The 9,937-nt window shown below is 38.1% G+C and overlaps 1 pseudogene; it reads right to left on the bottom strand.

The window, feature by feature from the left end:
- Window positions 1–2,563: 2,563 nt before the first annotated feature.
- Window positions 2,564–9,728, bottom strand: LOC121234501 (annotated as a pseudogene).
- Between the last annotated feature and the right edge of the window lie 209 nt (window positions 9,729–9,937).

The raw sequence follows: 9,937 nt of genomic DNA, 5'->3' as shown, positions 1-9,937 counted from the left end.
TTTGGTGCTTTCCTATACCATTTTTCCCCTTTAGCCCACTTTCAAGACTAAGTTCAAAGAAAAAACATTCTTGGGTCACATCATACTTAGCAAATTTAGAATTGGATCATGGGCCTAAACCATTGAACCTAAATTGCCAAGGCCGAAATTCTAAGATAACTAGAGCCACTCTTCTCTTGGGCTTAAATCACTATATCAAAGGCTTCTAAGACTCCTAAAATACCATGGTAACCTAGAACAATTCTAAGTGCCAAGCCTAGACGAAACTCGGGCCATCACAACGGATCTGTTCCTTAAGTCCTTATAGAAAAAATCATTGCTCTATTCATTGCAGAAAAATATGAGCAATAAAATGGACATACCAAGGGTTGAGCAACCTTATGTTTGGAAGAGATACTCTATCAAAGTATCTAGACCCTAGTATAAAGTTTGACTTTTAAGGTAGGAGATAAACCTTTTGGGAGTATCTATGAAATGAAAAAAAAAAAAAAAAAAGAACAAAATATACATACATAAATGTGGATTTTGTTTTTTGGTTGAAGAAAGTAGCCTCACTCACACACTCACATGGACTTTGATAATGATAAACTTATGAGGTGTGTACAACCATTGTGATTTGTTGCAAATGAGAGTGTATTTTATTTTTTTTGGTTTTGTGAGTGACTATGCTTGGACATGTGATGCACTTTGGCATGTGCCTTGATTCTATTGATTTTAAAATTTTTGGTATTTTTTTTTGGGCAATCAGTTTTAATCCTATATTTTTAGATATTTTTGTTGTTGGTTTATTAGGTTGTTTGGTATATTTTTGGAATTTTTCTGCATGCATATGGTCTGAGAGTTGTGCTTCGGAAGGTCTATTTTTTTGTCTCAGTGTTTAAGTCTCAATAGGACTCTAAGGCATGGGCTCATGCAGGGCACAACTGGTCAATAATTGATTTAAGTCACTTCGTGGTTTGGATAGACAGTCACCCCCCACCCCCCGATACTCCTTCTCACACTCACCCACGCCTCTCACGTCTCTCTGTGCCCTAGAAAAAAAGATTACTCACACCTGTGCATAGAAATCGAGCATTAGTCATCATCTGCTCATTTCTCCTACACAGTAAGTGGTCAATTGTTCTTCCTCCCCCATTTCTAGGGTTTGGTTGTCCTCCCATCTAAGTGTTTAGTTTGGTATCGACTGAAGTTGAAGTTTTGTGTTGGTTCTGTTGCGTTGGGTTGATGATCGAAATACATGGTGATTGGGTTATGAGTTTTCCTAAAAACATCATGTATTTAGGATGGATTTGGTGGGTTACGGTATTATGCATTTCAGTTTTTGTGTTATGCCCACCAAGTGTTTGATTTTTTGTCTCAACCAAATTTTCTCATGCATTCGTCAATTTCTTTACATGCATTCATACTCATACATTAGGTTTATCAAAATGCATGGTTGAGTTAAGATCAGAGGGAGTTTTAGCAGTGTCAAATCAAGGTCTTTCATATGTCCTCATCTCGGCACAGATAGGCTTGGTATTTATTCCTCAGATTCTGATGACGAGGAGGTTTAAGTCTTGTCAGATAAGTGACAAAAGGGGGAGTTAGAGGAGCATTACTGGAGCAGATTGATTGTTTTGGTATTGTGAAATTTATGGGGAGTTAGAGTAAGTGTGTTGTTGAGGGAGAGTTGAATTAATTTTTTTTTGTTTTTATAGTTCTGTTTAAGATAGTTTAATTTTGAGGGGGAGAACTAAATTCTAGACATAATTTTGATGTATGACTAAAACATGCTTATACTTTGAATTAGATTTTAAATCTTATGAATTTTGATAGTACTAGTCTTTAATCACTGTTCTATATTAGTATTTTTTATTCATGATTATCTTCTTAGATTTTCTACTCGATTTGCTTGGTCTGTTGTTTGTGTCTTTGACAGGTTTCTTGCATTCATCAAATTGGTTTTGTCACAAATCCACCAAAGGGGGAGATTGTAAATGCAAGAGTTTGGATAAGACTAGGTGACGAAGATGATAAAGTTTATCTTATTTTTGGTTTTGTAATTTAGATGAATGTAAAACACTTTGACTTTATCTATAGCTATTTTTAGTTCATCTAGAAGTTATTAGGAAGTGTTTTAGATAAGTCGAGAGTGTTAAAATTGAGTTCCAATAGTTTTGTAATTATCCAGAGAAGAATTTGAATGGAAAATTGCAACTGTTGAGAAGATTAAGTGACATGTGTCAGCATCCCATTAGAAGAGTGCTCCGTCAGCAGAATCCTGTTACAATTCAAACTGCTTTCAGATTGCTTATTTAAGGGATTCTACTAATTAGAATATGTAGAGATTCATTTCTATATATATTTTTAGAGCACTTTCCAGTGCATATTTTGGTGAGAAAATACTTTGAAAAATTTTCATATTGTTTTTCTCAAAAAGTGTGATCGTTGATCCAAGATTGAGATTAAGTGATTGTGATTTAGGCACTAGGGTTCCTGGAGAAAAGTCAATGTTTGAAGATTGTCAAAAATTCTGGCTACTACTGCAATAGAAACAAATGGGTCGTTTGTCTAGTCAAGAGTGTCAATTGACAAAGGTTAGAGACACCACACGAAGGTTGGTTAGTTTTTTAAGGGATGAACATAGAGATTTTCCATCTTCTTTTCTCAGCTTTACAATGCCTAACCTCCTTAGTTGGTACAGTTTCCCTAGCTCCACCACTATAGAGCCACCACCTTGGTTTGCTTCTAGGAAACAGAGCTTCTGTAGGGATCGTAGAGCTCCTATATTTCGTTGGACCTTAAAACCACATCGAGAGTGAAAATATTCGTAAGACTTAACTTTGTAATGATATACAAGGAGATGTCAAAGTCGATGGAGCTTCAAGATCTCAACAGGCAGTTCAGTGACGCGGGAATGTTTAAGATCCAAAGTCTCTAGGTACTGAAGCTTCCCTATAATTCTTGGGATGGTTTTAACCTTGGTGCCCTTCAAGCATAGATATTTCAAGTAAATCAGGTTGTCGACATCAATCGAAAACCTTTTTAAACGTGACTTTTGCAGATCTAAAACATTTAGCAGCTTAAAACCACCAGGAAACAAGCTTTGTATGTCCAGATTTTCTACCATCCGAAACACGAACAAAGAACGGAGTCGAGAAACAGACCTGTTTTCTTGTACGTTTTGCAGTGTGTTATGTATAGACAGGCGTCGAACCTTATCCGGCCACATCAAGTTCTGATCTTTAGCAACGAAGGTGAAGTTCTGATCTCTAGACTTTGACACAATTATCTCCCGCAGCACGTCATGGACGCGATACTTTTTGACCCTTCCATCACTGGTGTTGTAATTCTGACTTGCTTGTAGATCCAAGATCAGAATCTTAGATGCCAAGATTTGTCACACAGATTTGATTAATGTTTGTAAACAGAATGCAGTAAACAAGTAACACAAGAATTACGTGGTTCGATCCTAGTGATCTACATCCACGGCAGCAACATTCAAGATCTTTATTGATGATCAAAATACAATCTTGAGATTACAAGAACACTCTCTCATTTACACCTCACAAGTTCTTGGAGCCTTTTTCACAGATTGTTCTCTCTATTTCTCTCTTGTATTTCTCAGCACAAAAAAACTAAAAACTCAAGTACAAACTGAAGCCTCTATTTATAGCATAAAGTAGTAACAAAGAAATAAGTTTCTGCTTCCTATAAACAGGCCAGTACTCAAGTCTTCCCTCATGTGCAGTCATGTGCACATGTGCTTTCCTTTTAAAATGATTGACACCTATCATAACAATTCTCCACCTTGGAAATCATTTAGAACTTCCAAGCTGCCTTTTCCCTCTTTGACTGTTGCTGCAGGTCCCCTCTAAGTGGCTTGGCAATTTTCCATATTGATCAAGTTCAGGCAATGTTTGAACTTGACTGTTGGCAGAGACTTAGTCATCATGTCAGATGGATTTTCTTCTGTTGGGATCTTTTCTACCTCAATCTCTCCAGCTGAAATGATGTCCCTCACAAAGTGTAGCCTAATGTCTATATGTTTTGATCTTTCATGGTATACTTGATTTTTGGCAAGGTGAATTGTGCTCTGGTTATCACAGTGAACTGTGATATTCCCTCATACATGCCTAATTCGTGAGATATACCCTTCAACCATATAGCTTCCTTTATTGCTTCAGTCATTGCAATATACTCTGCCTCAGTTGTTGACAAGGCAACTACTGGCTGAAGATTTGCCTTCCAGCTGATGGCACCTCCAAAGGCAGTGAACACAAAACCAGTCAAGGACTTTCTTGTGTCAATATTACCTGCGTAATCTGAATCAACAAAACCTTCTAGCTCACTTCCTCTTTTCACATTTTCACCAAATTTCAGTCCCAGACTCCTTGAACCAGAGAGGTATTGAAATACCCATTTGATAGCATGCCAGTGTGGTTTTCCTGGATTGCTCATAAACCTACTGACTAAGCTGACAGCATAGGTCAGATCTGGTCTAGAGCAAATCATGGCATACATGATGCTTCCTACCATGCTAGCATATGGTATTTTCTGCATAAATTCCTTATCTTCTTCAGTTTCTGGAGCTTGAGTGACTGAAAGTTTTGAGTGCTGCCCTATTGGGGTACTAACTGTTTTCAGCTGATCCATACCAAATCTAGTTAAAATTTTGGAAATATATGCCTTTTGAGATAGGTAGAGAAGCCTTTTATTTCTTTCTCTTACTATCTCCATTCCCAAAATTATTTTAGCAGGGCCAAGTTCTTTCATTTCAAATTCTGATTTTAGTATGCATTTTACTAAATCTATCTGAATTTTATCCTTACAAGCAATTAACATATCATCTACATAAAGCAGTAGATAAATTGGAGTTTCTTCAATTTGCTTGTAATATACACAGCTATCATAATTGCTTCTATTGAAACCAATATTAATCATATGGGAGTCAAACCTTTTATACCATTGTCTAGGGGACTGTTTAAGTCCATACAATGATTTTTTTAGTAAACACACTTGACTCTTAGTGGTTTCAGTTGTGAAGCCTTCGGGTGGTTGCATGTATATGACTTCTTCAAGTTCTCTATGCAAGAAAGCTGTCTTCACATCTAATTGTTCTAAATGCATGTCTTGATGAGCAACAAAAGAAAGTAACAGTCTTATTGAACTGTGTTTAACCACAGGAGAAAAAATCTCATTATAATCCACACCCTCTCTCTGTGTAAACCCCTTTGCTACCAACCTAGCCTTGTACCTAGGTAGCTCAACCCCTGGTATGCCTTCTTTCCTTTTAAAGATCCATTTGGATCCCATAAGTTTCTATTTTTCTGGTTTTGGAACCATTTCCCATGTTTGATTTTTGTTTAAAGAATCCATTTCTTCTTGCATTGCAAGCTTCCATTTTTCAGCCTCTTTACTAGCCATGGCCTCTTTAAAAGACCTTGGTTCTAACTCAATTATATCATCAGCAACAGTTAATGCAAAAGCTGTAAGTTCAGCTTGCCCATACCTTTGAGGTGGTCTTATAACTCTTCTTTCTCTGTCTCTTGCCAGATTGTAAGAGTTCTCCCCACCTTGAGTTTTATGCTCTGTGCTTATACTCTCAGCTTTTATTTTATTATCTTGATGACATGGAGATTCTATTGAGTTCTCCACCTCAAGTTGTATATGAGTATTGGTAGGTTGCTGTCCTAAATTTTCTGGTTCAGTTTTATGTCTAGCCATTTGCCCCTCGTTGAAGGTCACATCTCTACTAATGATACATTTCTGTATCCCAGGTTCATCTATCCATAGCTTATAGCCTTTAATACCATCTGGGTATCCCACAAAAATGCACTTAAGTGCTCTAGGTTCTAACTTGTCAGTTTTAGTATGTGCATAGGCTACACATCCAAAAACTCTTAGATGGTCATACCTAGATGGTTTTCCAGACCACATCTCTTGTGGAGTTTTAAAGTTTAAAGCTGAGGAGGGACATCTATTTATCAAGTGAACTGCTGTGGTGGCAGCCTCAGCCCAAAATGATTTTGGTAATCTTGAGGTTGACAACATACACCTCACTTTCTCCAAAATGGTTCGGTTCATTCTTTCAGCCAAACCATTTTGTTGAGGTGTTTCCCTCACAGTTTTATGCCTAGCTATGCCCTCCCTTTTACAGAAATTATTAAAATCATTGGATAGATATTCTAGGCCATTATCTGTCCTTAACCTTTTAATTTTCCTGCCAACCTGATTTTCAACTAGAGTTTTCCATTCTTTGAACTTGGCAAAAGTATCACTTTTATTTTTCAGAACATATAACCATACCTTCCTTGAGTAATCATCAATAATGGATAAGAAATACCTTGCCCCACCATGTGAGTTGACCCTTGCTGGCCCCCAGAGATCTGAGTGAATGTAATCCAAAGTTTGCTTGGTTTGGTGCACTGCTGGTTTGAAACTAACTCTTGTTGCCTTTCCAAAAATACAATCCTCAAAGAAAGGTAGTTCTCCCAACCTTTCTTCCTCGGGTAGGCCTTGTTTTTGTAGTTCTTGAAGACCCCTTTGACTAATGTGTCCCAGTCTCAAGTGCCATAGTCTAACCTTGTCTTCTTTTCTGTTTTGCACAGGTGAGGCCTCACCAATGACAGTCTTGCCTATCAGCATGTACAACCCATTTCTTATAATTCCCTTCATTACAATCAAAGCACCCTTGGAAACTCTCAGTGTTCCAGATTCTGACTTGAAAATATAGCCAGATTTGTCAAGCATTCCCAGAGAAATCAGATTTCTCTTCAGTTCAGGTATGTATCTTACTTCTTGTAGTAATCTTTCCATACCATCAAACATTTTTAGCCTAACAGTCCCAATTCCCAGAATCTTACATGTTTTATTGTTACCAAGAATTACATGTCCTTCATTCAATTCTATGAATGTTTCAAACCATGATCTAGAGGGGCACATGTGGAATGAACATCCTGAGTCTAGGATCCATTCCTTTCCTGAGTCAACTTCTGAAACATTCAAGACCTCTGCACTATCATACCCATCCAATACCACTGCTGCATTTCCATCTTCCTTAGACTTATTTCCCACATTTTGTTGTCTTTCAGGGCAATCCCTCTTGAAGTGTCCTTCTTTATGGCATGTGAAGCATTTTAATTTCTTCCCTTTTGATTGTGATCTTTCCTTTGATCTTTCCTTTTTATTCTTCCATTTATGGTTTTGCTTTTCTGGTCTGCCCCTAACTATCAAACTTTCTCCAGTTTCAGTTTTGATCTCTGCCTCTTTGTGTAGTTCCCTCGAGTGCAATACAGATTGAACCTCTTCTAAAGACAAACTCTCTCTACCATACATCATGGTTTCTTTAAAGTTTGCATAAGAAGAATCTAAAGAACTTAAAAGTAGAATAGCTTGATCCTCATCCTCAATTTTTATGTCTATGTTTGCAAGATCCAATATGATCTTGTTAAACTCATCAAGATGTTCTTCCATAGACTTACCTGGAGTCATTTTGAAAGTATAGAGCTTGGTCTTCTTGTGGAGTCGATTTGCCAAAGATTTAGTCATGTATAAGCTTTCTAATTTTAGCCAAACACCTGCTGCTGTGTCTTCTTTGGCAACTTCCCTCAAGACTTTGTCACCAAGGGACAAGATGATGGTGCTGTGAGCCTTCTGCAAGAGTTGCAGTTTCTCTTTTTCAGATAAAGAACTTAAGTTCTTTTCACCAAGAAGTGCATCTTGGAGGCCCTGTTGAACTAGCAGTGCTTTCATCTTTATTCTCCATAGACCAAAATCATTTTTTCCATTAAACTTTTCTACATCGAACTTGGCAGTCCCCATTGGAACCTGGGCTCTTGATACCACTTGTTGTAATTCTGACTTGCTTGTAGATCCAAGATCAGAATCTTAGATGCCAAGATTTGTCACACAGATTTGATTAATGTTTGTAAACAGAATGCAGTAAACAAGTAACACAAGAATTACGTGGTTCGATCCTAGTGATCTACATCCACGGCAGCAACAGTCAAGATCTTTATTGATGATCAAAATACAATCTTGAGATTACAAGAACACTCTCTCATTTACACCTCACAAGTTCTGGGAGCCTTTTTCACAGATTGTTCTCTCTATTTCTCTCTTGTATTTCTCAGCACAAAAAAACTAAAAACTCAAGTACAAACTGAAGCCTCTATTTATAGCATAAAGTAGTAACAAAGAAATAAGTTTCTACTTCCTATAAACAGGCCAGTACTCAAGTCTTCCCTCATGTGCAGTCATGTGCACATGTGCTTTCCTTTTAAAATGATTGACACCTATCATAACAACTGGTTATGGATGCCACTTACAATAGACCTCTATTCAAGAGTTCGTTGAGGTAGTCAACTGCAACTTCTTCCAGTGTTTTCCCTTCTTTGGCTTCGATTAATCCCTCCGCTATCCATAATCGAATCAGCCTCATTTGCTCAATCAAATAGTCCTCTGGGAAGATACTAAGAAACAATCTTTTAGGTAGCAAGGCAAGTCATTGAAACTTAGCGAAAGTATTTTTTTCAGATCCTGCAGTTTGTCATTGCTATCAAGCTCATCCCCAAGACTTCGGCCAACCATATCCCACTCATCAATCCTAGCGTGTCTTTCGATGCCAAAACGCCACTGATTGCTACAATTGCAAGGGGTAGTCCCTCACACTTTCTTAAAGTATATTGACAGATATCCTTCAAATAAGTAGGGCATGCATTCCCTTGAAAGGTTTTCTTACAGAAAAGATCCCAAGATTCCACTGGGGGACAAGGGCTTCAAGTTGTAAACCCTACCTACAGATTCCACACCAGAAGAGGTACTGAAGGCTACGTCAGCATTACGTGTAGGCAGGGCATATTTGAGAACATCCCATTCATTCAAGTGCCACACATCATCTAGAACAACTAAGTACCTGCTTTTCTGGAGCAAGTCCTTGATTATTCGTCTCAGGTCGTTGTTCATGCTGTCCAATCCTTCTGGAACTGGTCTGCTGACTACGCTGAAGAATTGTTTAATCATGTTTTTGAGGAATTCTTCTATCTTGAAAGATTGAGAAACAGTGACCCAAGCCCGCCTTTCAAAATGTTTCTTCACTTCTTCATCTTCAAAGACTTGCTTTGCCAACGTAGTTTTCCCCATTCCTCCCATTGCAGCCACAGAAACCACTTCACGTCTATTGCCACCCTTCATCAGCCACTCCACCAGCTAGCTGTTGCTTAGGTTCATCGATCCCCATCAAATCAGTCTTGTCTAGAAGAAGAGCATCGCCTCGACGGTATTTGCCATGTATTTCCTACACTCGTGGAGCCCGAACCTTGTTCGATTCTTGTGAATTTGGGAAGCAGCCTCTCCTGAACTTGGCAAAGATTTTTTATTCTGGATCTGATGTCTTGTAATTCTGAAATAATACGATAACGAGTTTTCATGTTCTTGATACAACAAGAGAATTTGTGGAGAGCCCCATAGAATCCATCTGCACGATCATCTGCTTGAAGAAGCATGAAATATTCATCGAGAGCATCTTCAGTTTCATGAGCGATCTCTCTTACTTGCTTAACCCACACTTTGAGTTCTACGTCATGACTTTCTTCCAACGCATCTGCAACCTTCAGGAAAGCTCTCATACGCTCTAGTTCTCCTCTCAGGTTCAGAACTTCTTCCCGATCCCCTCTCAAGAGTTGCACCTCATTTTCAACAAAGCGAGCAAGCTTGTCAAGCAGACAGCCAACAGCACTATCTGCCATTAATTCTTTCTCTTCAATGTTAAACTTAATTAATAATCTCTCCAAAAAGATCTGAAGACATCTCCACTTTTAACTGTGAGATATATACTCTTCGGCTTGCCAATGCTGTGGTCATGTAGTTTTGTTGAACTATGAGGCTATCATCATGTCGATATTATTCATTGGTTCTTTCCTCCTTTAATTCATCCCACTCCTTTGATAATAGGTTG

Source organism: Juglans microcarpa x Juglans regia, chromosome 1D (genome assembly GCF_004785595.1).
Source record: "Juglans microcarpa x Juglans regia isolate MS1-56 chromosome 1D, Jm3101_v1.0, whole genome shotgun sequence".
NCBI lineage: Eukaryota > Viridiplantae > Streptophyta > Magnoliopsida > Fagales > Juglandaceae > Juglans > Juglans microcarpa x Juglans regia.
The sequence above is the reverse complement of the archived record's forward strand: the minus strand, read 5'-3'. Positions and strand labels throughout refer to the sequence as shown.